Source organism: Cajanus cajan, chromosome 1 (genome assembly GCF_000230855.2).
Source record: "Cajanus cajan strain Asha chromosome 1, NIPB_CcT2T_4, whole genome shotgun sequence".
Classification (NCBI taxonomy): Eukaryota; Viridiplantae; Streptophyta; class Magnoliopsida; order Fabales; family Fabaceae; genus Cajanus; species Cajanus cajan.
The window spans coordinates 56,960,372-56,974,166 of NC_138517.1; positions in this window are offsets into that span (position 1 = coordinate 56,960,372).

A 13,795-nucleotide genomic window follows, 5' to 3' on the forward strand; every position below is an offset into this window, starting at 1 on the left:
CTATTTTTTCTATTTTATGCAATTGCCTCATGACGAGGTCTTTGAAAATTTCTTTATGGCCAATACGGCCGCATCCATTTCAGTACGCCCATGTTTGAGTTAAAAATTTGTTCATAACCCCAATTTTAGTACGGGTGTACTGAACATGGTACGGGCGCATTGTTTTTTCTGAAATTTATATTTTTTATTTTTTTTGTTTTTTCAATAAACAGAGAATAAGTGATCTTCCAGTACACCTATCATCTGTATGCATGTATGCGGTATGATGCACCTAATTCTATTTGACTCTTTTTTTCAAAAGAATTAACCGATGCGTTTTTGGATTTTGCCATTCCTCTTAGACGAGCTGTGCGCTGCCGACTTCTGTAACCGAGGAATGATGCGTATTATATTTGAGATTTGGTGTCATCAACCAAATGATCCTTCCCTTTCTTTAGAAGATGTTTCAACCCTCCTATTGACCACTATATCTCCATGTTTCCACTAGATTATTCAAAAATCGTTGGGACAAGAGAGAAAAGAAGGAAAAAATATATTTTCAAAAGTTTGTGTTTTAGAGGGGATTGTTTTATTTTTGAAAAATGGATTTTGTAAGAATGGCTGGCCATGGTAGGCTTATGTGTTTAGGCTTGTTCGATTAAACACTTATGAGGTTAAGCACATCTTTGTTATTAATGATTGTGTTTTGACAACTTGGATAGCTTTTCTTGAGCCCCTTGTTGAATTCAATTGATGGTACCATCATGGATTTATTTTGTTTTACTTTTTTTTTTGATGGCCCTAACTTTTGCCTAAAACACCCATTTGTGATGTCTTAGCGGGTCTTTTGCTCTTATTTTGTAACCCTAACTTTTGCCTAGGTCACCCTTTTCGTGGGATTCCTAGCGGGTTTTTGTCTTCATTTTGTAACCCTAACTTTTGCCTAGGTCACCCTTTTATGGGATTCCTAGCGGGTCTTTTGCTCTTATTTTTGCGCAGTCCCCTTTTTGGGTTTCCTGCCGAGCTTATTATTTTTTAGGATTTTTGTCCTGAATGGATTTCTTTTATCCATGACGACAGTTATTGAGGCCAAGAAAAGGTGCTCCAAGCTGTCATGCACATTTCCACATAAAAATGATGCGGGTTTAATGTTATCAAGATGATTTTAACCTCATTTATGCTTATTCAAACAGGGTTAAAATAATGTGGTCTAGAATTTTATTGCAAGCAAGAAAAGAAGCAATAAGAAATAATGAAGAATGATTTTATTATAATCATAGTGGAAACATGTGCCCTATCGAGGCTCGGGGGTCGGGCTGTCCCCGAGGAGTGATCTCTAATAGTCACTGAATTTACACATCCCTATTAGAAGGAAAAGGACACTTGATGACGACAGCTGGCCTTGACGTTTGTGAACCAGCCTTCCTAAAGATCTGGCTTAAAGAACGTCGAGAAGGATCTTGATTCCTCTTCGTTCTTTGATCTTTAACAGGGTTGTATCCTAACCCTTGTTTCCCCGGATTGTCCTTGATAATGGGTAGCTCCGGGATTCCTTGGGAGTCCTTGCCTAATCCTTGTCCTGGCAAGTATCCGTTCTTTGTGAGCATATGAGCTACCTTCTTCATTTCTCGGGGAAACGTTTCAACATTGGCGATTTCCAATGTTTGGAAGGCGGTTTCCAAAGCTTCCTCTGCTGCATCCACATAAGGTATGTTGGATGGCTTACTGATGAGTATGTCATCTTCAGCTTGCACGGTCACCAGTTTGTCACCCACGATGAACTTGACTTTCTGGTGGAGCGTAGAGGGTACAGCTTTCGCATCATGAATCCAAGGTCGGCCGAGGAGACAGCTGTATGCAGGAGTAATGTCCATTATTTGAAATTCGACGTTGAAGATGGTGGGCCCAATTTGGATTGGAAGACTGATTTCTCCCACCACTTCTCTTTTAGAGCCGTCGAGAGCTCGAACGATCATGTTGCTCGGGCGCATTTGGACTCCCTTGATTGTCATTTGGTCGAACGTTCTCTTTGGCATTACGTTCAAGGAAGATCCATTATCTACCCAGACTTTAGCGATGTGATACTCTTTGCACTTTATAGAGATGTGCAAGGGCTTGTTGTAGTTTGATCCCTCGGCGGGGATTTCTTCATCGATGAAGGTGAGGTGATCATTAGCCTTGATGTGACTAACAATCCCCTCAAACTCGTCTTGGGAGATAGTGTGCGACACGTATGCCTCGTTCAAGACTTTCAACAGAGCTTGCCGATGTGGTTCGGAGCATAGGATCAACGACAACAGCGTAATCTTTGCTGGCGTCTTATGAAGTTGATCCACGATGGAGTACTCGCTCTGTCGGATATACTTTAACAGCTCGTCTGTCTCCTCCTCGGATTCTTTTTCCTCGGTTTTCTTTTCTTCTTTTTCTATATTCTTGGGAGCTTTGTTATGAAGATCATTGGGAGTGTAGATCCTGCCACTCCTAGTCATGCCCCCAAGTCCAGCGATGTTGGAGATATCGCTGTCGGCAGAAGAGTGGATGTCGTATATCCACGGCACAGCCTTATTTGATTTGTAAGGGAAAGGCCTTGGAACTGTGATCCTTAATGGTGTCGGACCTTCCCCTTTATTCGTCTTGATTACCAACAACGGAGTTGATGTGCGCTCGCTTGGCGCGGTTGTTGGCTTACACTTAATAACAAATGGCGTGCGATCCATCTTGAACATACGCATCGATTATTTCTTTCTTTTTATTAATGTTTATTAATGGATTACTAGGAGAGATGTATGAATGACTCCTAGATCCCTCCATGACCTATATGCATGATATGAGATGATGACGTTGAATATGCATGCATTGTGTTTATTCAACTAAGCATTATCATGTTTTTTAGGATGTCCCTAAGATGATGCATGATATTGCTTGGTTTGGATAAATAACCCTTTTTTCTTTTTTGGGTTTTTTTATTTATTATATTTTTTTGTATTTTTGGGTGAAAAGGGAAACTACCTATATGAATGTGATGAAGGTAGATGTTAACACCGTATAATGGAAGATTCTTATTCCTATTTATTCTTATTTTTAAAAGAATAGGAATGTTGTATGTTTAAAGAAATGCAATGTATGCTCAAACAATTTCACATAAACAATGCACAAACAATTCACTCATCCACGAACAGTCACGAGCGAATCACGAGGTAGGGGTATCCTGCAGAAAAGTGCATATTCAAGGTGGATCTAACTGTTCTCACCGGTCTGAGGCCCCCAAGGTGCCCCCATTATAGGGACCCAATTCCTCTCATCGTAGGTCGATGGAAAGCTCCAACGCACCGTCGGACTCAAGTTCATGGTTATCACCTTGAGTGATGTTTTCCGACAACGGTCTAGGGGCACCTATAGACCCATTCGACAACCGGCCGTACTAACATCCACTCCCTATGGTTAATCACTCATGCCCCCGGGTATAGAGGGAACTGTCGTGTGCAAAGGTTTGTGTACAGTTTGTATTTCAAACAATTGCAAAAATTTAAACATACAACAGTTATTTAAAGCCAAATAGATAAACATGTTATCATACAAGTGAGGGGTAATAAAGTAATTTTAACTATTATTTGTTAAAATAATCTGTCACTAAATGGGACTGACTCTCGAGGCTTCCCCAGTGGAGTCGCCATCTGTCGCCACCGGCCCAAAACGGGCCTCGGCGGTCGCGAAGACGGTCGAGCTCGCTTTTATTTTAGTTTTGAAAATGTATTGGATTATTAGAACGACTTGTTCTCAAACTGAGACCTTGTCGATCTTATCCAATTTATTTATTAAATGTTTCACCAATCCATGTTAATCCCAAGCGGGACCCTCCATGGATTAGTGGTTTTCGTAAAAGGAGGGTTCTTTGGAGTCGCCACCAATGTTTTACTCAAAACATTGGAAAAAGGTATAAGGCAATTGATTTTATAAATCAACTTTGGCCATTACAACCAGAGTTGGGTAAGGGAGTCGGTTACGCGTGGGGAAGGTGTTAGCACCCCACAGCGCCCCTTTCGGGTTCCCTATGACAGATTATTTCTAAAATAACAGTGTAAAATTACTAAATTACCCCTATTTATTCTAAGCAATTATAAATTAACTATCTACATGATGACAGTTTAAATATGCACACAGAAAGCAGTAAAAGGAAGGACTTTAAGAAGAAACCTTTGAAGCGTGCTTTTATATATTTCGTAAAACTGGGAAGCTTTTTGGCGTTCCCTCGCTCTACAAGCCCGCTCGCTCCCTCCTATAAAATTTTGACTACGGAAATCCGGAGGATTTCCCTTCGACTAGGTTCGATCCTCAAGCAAAATGGCTCGGGGCTCAAGAACTTCGTCGGATCAACTCTCCGAGTGATTTCTAGGGCAGAACACTGCTCAAAAACCCCAGAATACTCAAGGAGAGGGTTGAAACTATGTTCAAAAGTGTGGAATGACGTCCAATTGACGTCATATTTATAGGGAATAGGCGCAATACGGGCTACAGAATCAATACGGCCGTATTGAAATTTTTGAACTTCAATACGGTCGTATTGAAGTTCAATACGGCCGTATTGAAATTTAGAAATTTCAATGCGCCCGTATTGAGTTCACTGCGGTTGTATTGAAGCTTCAATACGGCCGTATTGATTTCAGTACGGCCGTATTGAAGTTTCAGAAACTTCAATACGCCGTATTGAGTTCACTGCGGCCGTGTTGAAGCTTCAATACGGCCGTATTAAGTTTAGTACGGCCGTATTGGGCTTCATTCCCTCCACTTCCTTATTTTAAGCTACTCTAAGACCTCTAAATCTACAGATAGCCATCCTATGGTCTTCTAGGAGTCCTTCTGGCTGACTTTCCTTCGATCTTTGAGGGTCTTCGAGTTTTATTTCCGACCCGGACAATTTTAGGGGTCTACAGTCATTGGACAAGTTCAACGTCCAAGCCGGTTTTTTCACACGAGCTGCTCAGCTGGAGTATAGGGATGCCGTGTGCGAGTGTCCGGATGGTCTGACCCAAAATGAGATGTGGAGAGAAATTACGGGTCAGACGGACTACCACGCTGGAGTGAAGGGTACTCGGCTCCCTACCGCACTTCGAATCTGCCACAAGCTAATCACAGGCTCCATTCATGCAAGGCAGAAGAGCCCAGAGTCGGTGACACGGCAGGACTTGCTGGCTCTATATTGCATGGACACTAGTCAGAAGGCCAACCCCGGATTCTTCTTCCTTGAGCACATAAAGAATCTGGGGGCAAGAGAGGGAAGCGAAGCCCGGCGAGGATACATTCTGGTTTCCACGCTCCTCTCGACACTCGCCGAGGCTTGGGGATGTCCCGACGGCATAGATGCGGCGGATTTGGCGCCTAAACCCATTGGTGCTCCCACCTTACTCAACATGAAGATGATTGTCAAGGTAGGGAGGCAATACGTGCGGGCCACCGACGACTTCAGCGAGCTTTTCGCAGATATTGAGCTCCCGGGTGACGAAGACCCGCAGCCAGAGGCCGGCACCTCGCAGCAGGACAGGGCCTACTTCGATGCCCACTTCGACGCCTTACAGCGGAGCATCGATAGTCGATTCGATACCGCTCAGCATAGCATCGGCGCCTTGCAGCAGAGTTTCGACACTCGATTTGATGCTGCTCAGCATGGTATCGATGCCCTCAGACAGGAGTTTGACAGCCTGTCGGTCTGGCTACACCGCCGCTTCCCGACCCTCCACAGGACCCGCCGGCAGAGGAGTGAAGACCGGCTACCTTTTTCTCGCTTTTTGTGTATTTGCTTGATTGGGCTTTGCCCCACTTTTTAATCATCTTTGTACAAATTCATTATATTAATGAAATTTGTCATTTTGAATTCAAATTCTTTAGCACCTTTAATTTCTGTATAGAAAAAGCCAAAAATCAACAAAAAAGGCAAAAATACAGAAAAGCCGAAATCAACGAAAAAAGGCAAAAGATTTAGAAAATCAACCGCATCGTACAGAATAACTGAGCCTGGAGAGGCTTGCCGAAATAATACTCCCCAATTGTACAGAATAACTTAGCCTGGAGAGGCTTGCCGAAATAATACTCCCTCATCAGAATAACTGAGCCTGGAGAGGCTTGCCGAAATAATACTCCCTCATCAGAATAATTGAGCCTGGAGAGGCTTGCCGAAATAATACTCTCTCATCATAACAGAATAATTGAGCCTGGAGAGGCTTGCCGAAATAATACTCTCTCATCATACAGAATAACTGAGCCTGGAGAGGCTCGCCGAAATAATACTCCCCAGAGATATCTCAGCTTCCACGCTCGGACTAAATTCCCCAGTGAAAGCTATAAAACCAAGATCAGCAAGATTCCCCAAGGAAGGCTTGATCATCCAAACAGAATATCCAAGTCGAAAGGACTCATACTTCCTCAGTGGAGAATAGCTTTCCAACTCAAGCAATGAGTGAAGCTAAGCCTGAAGAGGCTTTCTAAATAATACTCTGGGATACATAAGAACTTCAAATCCCCAGTCGCCTACTAAGAGGCATCCCTACAAAAAGAAAAAATCAATAAACCATTCCCCAAGTGGAATTCGGCTTTCAGCCAAACATCAAGCGTCAAGATGATCCGCCTAACAGAAGAGGCTAATCACAATCAATGACAAAATCCCCTAGCGGATAATAGCCTACACAGAGGCAACAAAAATCAGAAAATCAAAAAGAGTCACCTGAATAAGGATAATCTGGATACTCCACCACCGTCGAAAGGACGTCAGCCAATCATAAGGCACCGCTCACATCAGAAAGAGCATCTTTGTGTCTGCACCCCCAAGGAATCAGAAATTCCCCAGTGGGTACCAACTACGCAATGGAAAGTTGGGACACAAGAACTTATGAAATAACTGCACATCCCCTAGACGGATCCCTGCGTTATCCAGCCCTCAGCGGCATCAAAATCAAAAACAATCGTCGAAGCAGCATCGTGGACTGTGGAGACAAAATCATCGCAAATCCCTGGAGATGGCAAACTCACACTACCAAAGTGACCAGAATCACGGAGGTACGCAGCTTCCGACTCGGGCGTCGAGTGAAGCTGACCCTGGAGAGGGCAAACTCATGCTACCGAGGTTGTCAGAAACACCGAGGTATGCAACGAGCCTGGAGAGGCAACGACTAATACTCACAATACCCCGTCGTCAGAAACACGGAGGTATACAACTTCCAGCTCGGGCGTCGAGTGAAGTTGACCCTGGAGAGGGCAAACTCACGTTACCAAAGTGACCAGAAGCACGGAGGTACGCAGCTTCCGGCTCGGGCGTCGAGTGAAACTGACCCTGGAGAGGGCAAACTCATGCTACCGAGGTTGTCAGAAACACCGAGGTATGCAACGAGCCTGGAGAGGCGACGACTAATACTCACACTTCCCCGTCGTCAGAAACACGGAGGTAGGCAACTTCCAGCTCGGGCGTCGAGTGAAGTTTACCCTGGGGAGGGCAAACCGCAGACCCTGGAGAGGGCAAACTCACGCTACCAAAGTGATCAGAAGCACGGAGGTATGCAACCCTGGGGAGGGCAAACCGCAGACCCTGGAGAGGGCAAACTCACGCTACCAAAGTGACTAGAAGCACGGAGGTATGCAGCTTTCGGCTCGGACGACGAGCGAAGCAAAGCCTGGAGAGGCGGTACTCAACCTGGAGAGGCTACTCAGCAATTTTCCACCGGAAGACACTACAAGTCGGAAGGATGGCCTTTTCCCCGGACAATTGGGTCAACTCCTTTACTTGTCAACCGGTACACTAAAAAACCGCTTGACTAAGTAAAGGGGGGGGCAGCTGTAGACCCCTAAAATTGTCCGGGTCGGAAATAAGACTCGAAGACTCTCAAAGATCAATGGAAAGTCAGCCAAAAGGACTCCTAGAAGACCATAGGATGACTATCTGTAGGTTTAGAGGTCTTAGAGTAGCTAAAAATAAGAAAGTGAGAGGAGTGGAGCTCAATACGGCCTCTTTAGAGCTCCGTACGGCCCGTATTGCATTTTTGAACTGCAATACGGCCGTACTGAAACCAATACGGCCGTATTGATGTTTTTGAACCTCAATACGGCCGTATTGAAGTTCAAAACTTCAATACGGGCCGTATTGACACCAGGGGCCGTACTGCGCCTCACCCCTATAAATAAGACGTCATTTGGACGTCATTTGACACTTTTTCACACTTCTTGGACTCTCTCCTTGAGTATTCTGGGGTTTTTGAGCAGTGTTCTGCCCTAGGAATCTCTCCGAGAGCCGATCCGACGAAGTTCTTGAGTTCTGAGCATTTAGCTTGAGAATTCGAACTAGTCGAAGGGAAATCTTTTTGATTTCCATAGTAAAGATTAATTTTTAGGGAAGGAGCGAGCGAGCGTGTAGTGGGAGGGAGCGCCAAAAAGCCTCCTAACATCTGTTTAGATATATAAAAGCACGCTTCAAGAGGTTTTTCTTAAAATCCCTTCTTTTATTGCTTTCTGATTGTCGCATATTTAATATTGTCATCATGTAGATATTTAATTTATAATCGTTTCTAATAAATAGGGGTAATTTAGTAATTTTACACTGTTATTTATAAAATAATCCGTCATAGGGAACCCTAATGGGGCGTTGTGGGGTGCTAACACCTTCCCCGCACGTAACCGACTCCCTTACCCAACTCTGGTTGTAATGGCCAAGGTTGATTTATAAAATCAATTGCCTTAAATCTTTTTCCAATGTTTTGAGTAAAACATTGGTGGCGACTCCAAGAACCCTACCTTTTACGAAAACCACTAATCTATGGAGGGTCCCGCTTGGGATTAACATGGATTAGTGAATCATTTAATAAAATTGTTAGCTCGACAAGGTCTCAATTTGAGAATAAGTCGTTCTAGCAATTCACCATTTTTCAAAACCTAAAAAGAGTCCGACCATCGTCGCGAATGCCAAGGTCCGTTTCGGCGGGTGGCGACATTCAGCACATAACACTTGCAACCAAACACTCTAAAATAGGAAATGTTAGGCTTCTTTCCTTTATAGATTTCATAGGGTGTTTTCTTTAAATTAGGCCGAATCAGAACTTTATTTAACACATGACAAGCTGTGTTAATAGCATCAGCCCAAAAGTATTTTGGTAGGTTTGTTTCATTTAACATTGTTCTTGCAAGTTCTTCTAAGGACCTATTCTTTCTCTCAACAACCCCATTTTGTTGAGGTGTCCTAGGTGCTGAGAAATTATGGTTTATACCATGTTCCTCACAGAATTTTTGAAACATGATGTTTTGGAATTCACCTCCATGATCACTTCTTATAGAGGTGATGTTTGAACACTTCTCATTTTGAACAAGCTTAGAAAATTTTCTAAAGGCAGTAAAAGCATCATTTTTATTTGCAAGAAACATAACCCAAGTAAATCTTGAGTAGTCATCTACAAGCACTAAGCCATAGTAGTTTCCACCTAAGCTCATTGTTCTTGATGGACCAAACAAATCCATGTGAATTAATTGCAAAGGTCTAGATGTTGAAATCTGATTTTTGCTTTTAAAACTAGCCTTCACTTGCTTGCCCTTTTGACAAGCATCACATAATTTGTCTTTTCCAAACTTGAGTTTAGGTAGACCAACCACCAATTCTTTCCTACTCAATTTATTCAAGTGATCCATGTGAATATGTGCAGCTCTCCTATGCCAAAGCCATGTGCTTTCTTCTTGAGTTATTAGACATTTAGTGTTTGACATTGATATAGAATGCTCTAAGTCTAGCATGTATATGTTGTCAATCCTTTTTCCTATAAATCTGATTTCTTTACTCCTTTTATCACAAATCAAGCAACATGTGTCATTAAATTCAATTTTAAAGCCTTTATCACTCAATTGACTAATACTCAGCAAATTATGTTTCAAGCCATCAACAAGCAAAACATTTTCAATCAATGTTTGAGAGGAGGAATTACCAACATTGCCATGGCCAAGAATTTTGCCTTTATTGTTGTCACCATAGGTAACATACCCTTCATTCTTCAATTTCAGACTTGAGAATTTGGAGGGATCCCCGGTCATGTGCCTTGAGCAGCCGCTATCAAGATACCACAGCAAATTTTTGGCCCTCAAGCATTCCTACAAAATAAATTCAGAGGAAAAATTTAGGTACCCATGTGGAGGGTCCTTGTTGGTTAGTTCTCAGCCTTTGACTCTTCTCAACCCAAATCATTTTTCCACTTGGAACTCCATATTTTCTTGAATAGCAGTTCCTAATTGTATGACCCCTTTTACAACAATAAAAACAAGTTGCTTGTCTAGAAAAGTTGCTTTTGAGTTTTCTAAAATTTTGACTTTTCACAAAAGCTACTTTCTTTGACACAATTGGTATGCTTGTACTTGGATTAAAGCCAAGTCCACTCCTATCAAAAGTGTTTCTTTGCTTTCCCAAAAGAATATTCAAATTTGCATTTCCCTTTGTGAACCTTGCAAGTGTGGATTTCAAATCAGCATTTTCTTTTTCAAAAACCTTGCAATGTTCACAAACATCTTTTGAGGAATGAGCTTCACTAAAGTTAAACATTGTTTGAAGATTTTCATGCTCATGCTTCAAATCTTCAAGTTCTTGTTCAGCTTTAATTAAAGCATTTTCATACCATTTCAGCTTGTTTTTCAATTTTAAATTTGAGGCACCTAATTTGACAGCCTCTTCATGAATTTGAATAAAAGCTTCTTGGAGTTGGTCATAATCAGGATTTGATTCAAGGTCTGAGTCACTTACTATTGTGTCTTGTGCAGTTCCAGCCATCAAACACAAATTGTTTTCCTCACTTTCAGATTCTCCACTTGTTGTGCTTGAGTCATTTTCTTCCCAAGCAATATAGGCTCTTTCTCCTTTTGCATTTTTCTTAAACTTCTTCTCCTCTTGTTGCTTCTTTAAGATATTTGGACACTCAGCTTTCATGTGTCCCGGCTTTCCGCATTCAAAGCAATTGAAGAAGGAGGTGGTTGCTTCCTCTTTCTTGTTTGTCTTTTTATTGAACTTATAGGGAGAGTTTCTCTTTCTTCTTATAAACTTTCTGAATTTCTTCACTAGCAGGTTGAAATTTTCGGTTTCGGAATCATCGGAGCTTGTATCTTCACACACCTCTTTTCCTTTGGCAGATTTTAAGGCTTTCAATGACACTCCTTTACCTTTCTTATCTTGCTGCTCATGTTCATCAAATATATGCAGCTTTTGCTCATGCTCCCTCAACTTCCCAAAGAGAGTGGCTAGTGTTAAGGAGGTCAAATCCTTTGATTCTTCAATGGTTGTCACCTTTGCTTGCCATGTTCTGTCCAAGCATTGCAGCACTTTTAAATTGAGCTCTTCCTTCTCAAATTTCCTGCCAAGGTCAACAAGGTAATTTATCAAGTGTGTAAATCTCTTTTGAAAATCAGAAATAGATTCACCATTTTGCATTCTAAACAGCTCATATTCTCTAATGAGAGTATGCTTTCTTGATCTCTTTACATCACTTGTTCCTTCATGAGTGACTTGCAAAGTGTCCCACATTTCTTTAGAGGATAAGCATTGTGAAATTCTGAAAAATTCATCAATAGACAATGCAGATGTTATGATGTTTTTGGCTCTTTTGTCATGTTGGGCTCTTCTCTTTTCCTCATCACTCCACTCACTCCAATGTTTTTCCTCAAGCTCACCATCATCATTCTTTTTCATAGGGATATAGGGTCCATTTTCTATAGCATCCCATACAGCCATGTCAATAGCTTCAATGAAAATTCTCATCCTAATTTTCCAATAGACATAATTTTCACCATTGAAAACAGGAGGTCTATGTATAGAGACACCCTCACCATAGGGTAAGTTGTTGTTGGCCATTTTTAAATCTTGAATAACTCTCAAGAACCTTGCTCTAGATACCAATTGTTAGAAAAGAATGGCCTAATCCAAGAGGGGGGGTGAATTGGATTTAATGACCCTTTAAAAATTTATCAGAGTTTTTTTGGATCTTAATTTCACTCAAAACTTTTCTATGACAGAATTTTCAAATGAAGCACTCTTAAAGACTTGTTACAATGATATGAATGCAATGTGCAACTTGATTACAAGTTAATGATGTTCAAATATAATATCCAATTATAGATTTAACCCATCTAAATTCACATACACATGTTAATCAAGTTTTATCCTCTTTAAAGCTCAACCAAGAAATTGCAAAACAAGAGATAAGGTTGAAGAAGATTGCACAAGTCTTTTATACTGGTTCAGCCACTCCACATGTGACCTACATCCAGTCCTTAATCACCACCTGATTAAGATTTTTCCACTATCTTTAAGCAAGAAGGTTTACAAGCAAACACACATGCATATACTTCACTACTAAAAGATAATCACTTTCTTGACCCCAAGAAAGCACCCCTTGTAGATCCCACTACAAGAACCTTAATCACTTGAGAAACCCTTCTCAAGATTTTCCACAAAGATTCACAAAGAAACAAACATGAAACGAATTCACCTGGAATTCTTGAACAATTCTTTGTCTTTCTCTTTCAAGGGTATGATGATGATCATGATTTTCACAAGTTCTTTCACAAATGTTTTTCTTCTTGGATTTTCACAAAGAAACCTCCCCAAGATGTCACACAGACTCTCTAAAGCGTTTTTTAGAAGTTGAGTATCAGTTCTCACTCAATGTTATTTAGTTTCAAAATAGTTCAAGTCTATTTATAAAAGTTCAAACCCAGATAATCGATTATTTTAAAGAATAATCGATTATTTTGTTCTTCAGATTTCTGGAAATCAACCAAGAACAATTTAATCGATTATGATGGAAGAGCATGGGCTAAAGGCCCAACCACTAGAGCTATGGCCAGGAGGTTACTTGAAGATTTGACTGCTTCAGAGCTTAGTGGGCCCAATGGGCTTGGTGGGCCTAGGGTGCTTCTTACTTGGGCTTAATTGATTATACACCATGTTTAATTGTACTTTCTTAGTTTAGGAATCTATTTTCATGTTGGTCTTGTATTTTGACCATAGATTAGGGTTTAGGCTAGTTGGGCCTAGTTTTGGGTTTCATGGGCCTTTGGGCTTTTGGTACCCAATATTGGGCTCATTATTTTCCTTGTAATATTTCCTATTGATTGTATTCATTAGACCATTGTATTTTGGTCATTAGTTTAGGGTTTAAGGAGGTTTAATAGTTCATTTGAATTAGGACAAATTAGGTCAAATTTAGGATGAATTTAAGTTGCATTTAGGTCACACTTTTGGCACCACCTTGGTTGCACAAGTGTGACACCGAAATGCAACCCTAAATTCACTCTAAATTCAACCTAATCTATCATTTAGCTCTACATGACCGGTCATGAGCATGTGACACAAGGTTTGAATTCAAATTTGAATTTGAATTCAAATCTTGGCGCCAACATGTGACCAATCATGTGGCGCCAAGTGTTCTCCTCAAATTCGGATGCTATATGTTTCCCTCCTCTCATCTTTTGTACTCACTTTTGATCATAATTGAAATTTGTGAGCCATTGGCCGAGTTTCCTCTCTCAAAAGTCCCTTAGAGTTCATCTTCAAAACCTTAGGATTTCACCTTAGAATCCTCCTCTTTGAAGTGTGCTCTCCATTGATGCTTGAGCTTGGATGTTTCCCTCCTAGTTCTAGGTTGAGTGCATCCATGAGTTCTTAGGCTTCTAAGTGTTCTTGAGTTGAAGAATCAAGCCTCCATTGAAGAAGATCCGGCCTAAGCAAATCCGTGGAGAAGATCATCCATCACTTCTCCTAAGTTTGCTATCATTTTTGGTATCAAGAGCAAGGTCTTCAAGGAGATAAGTG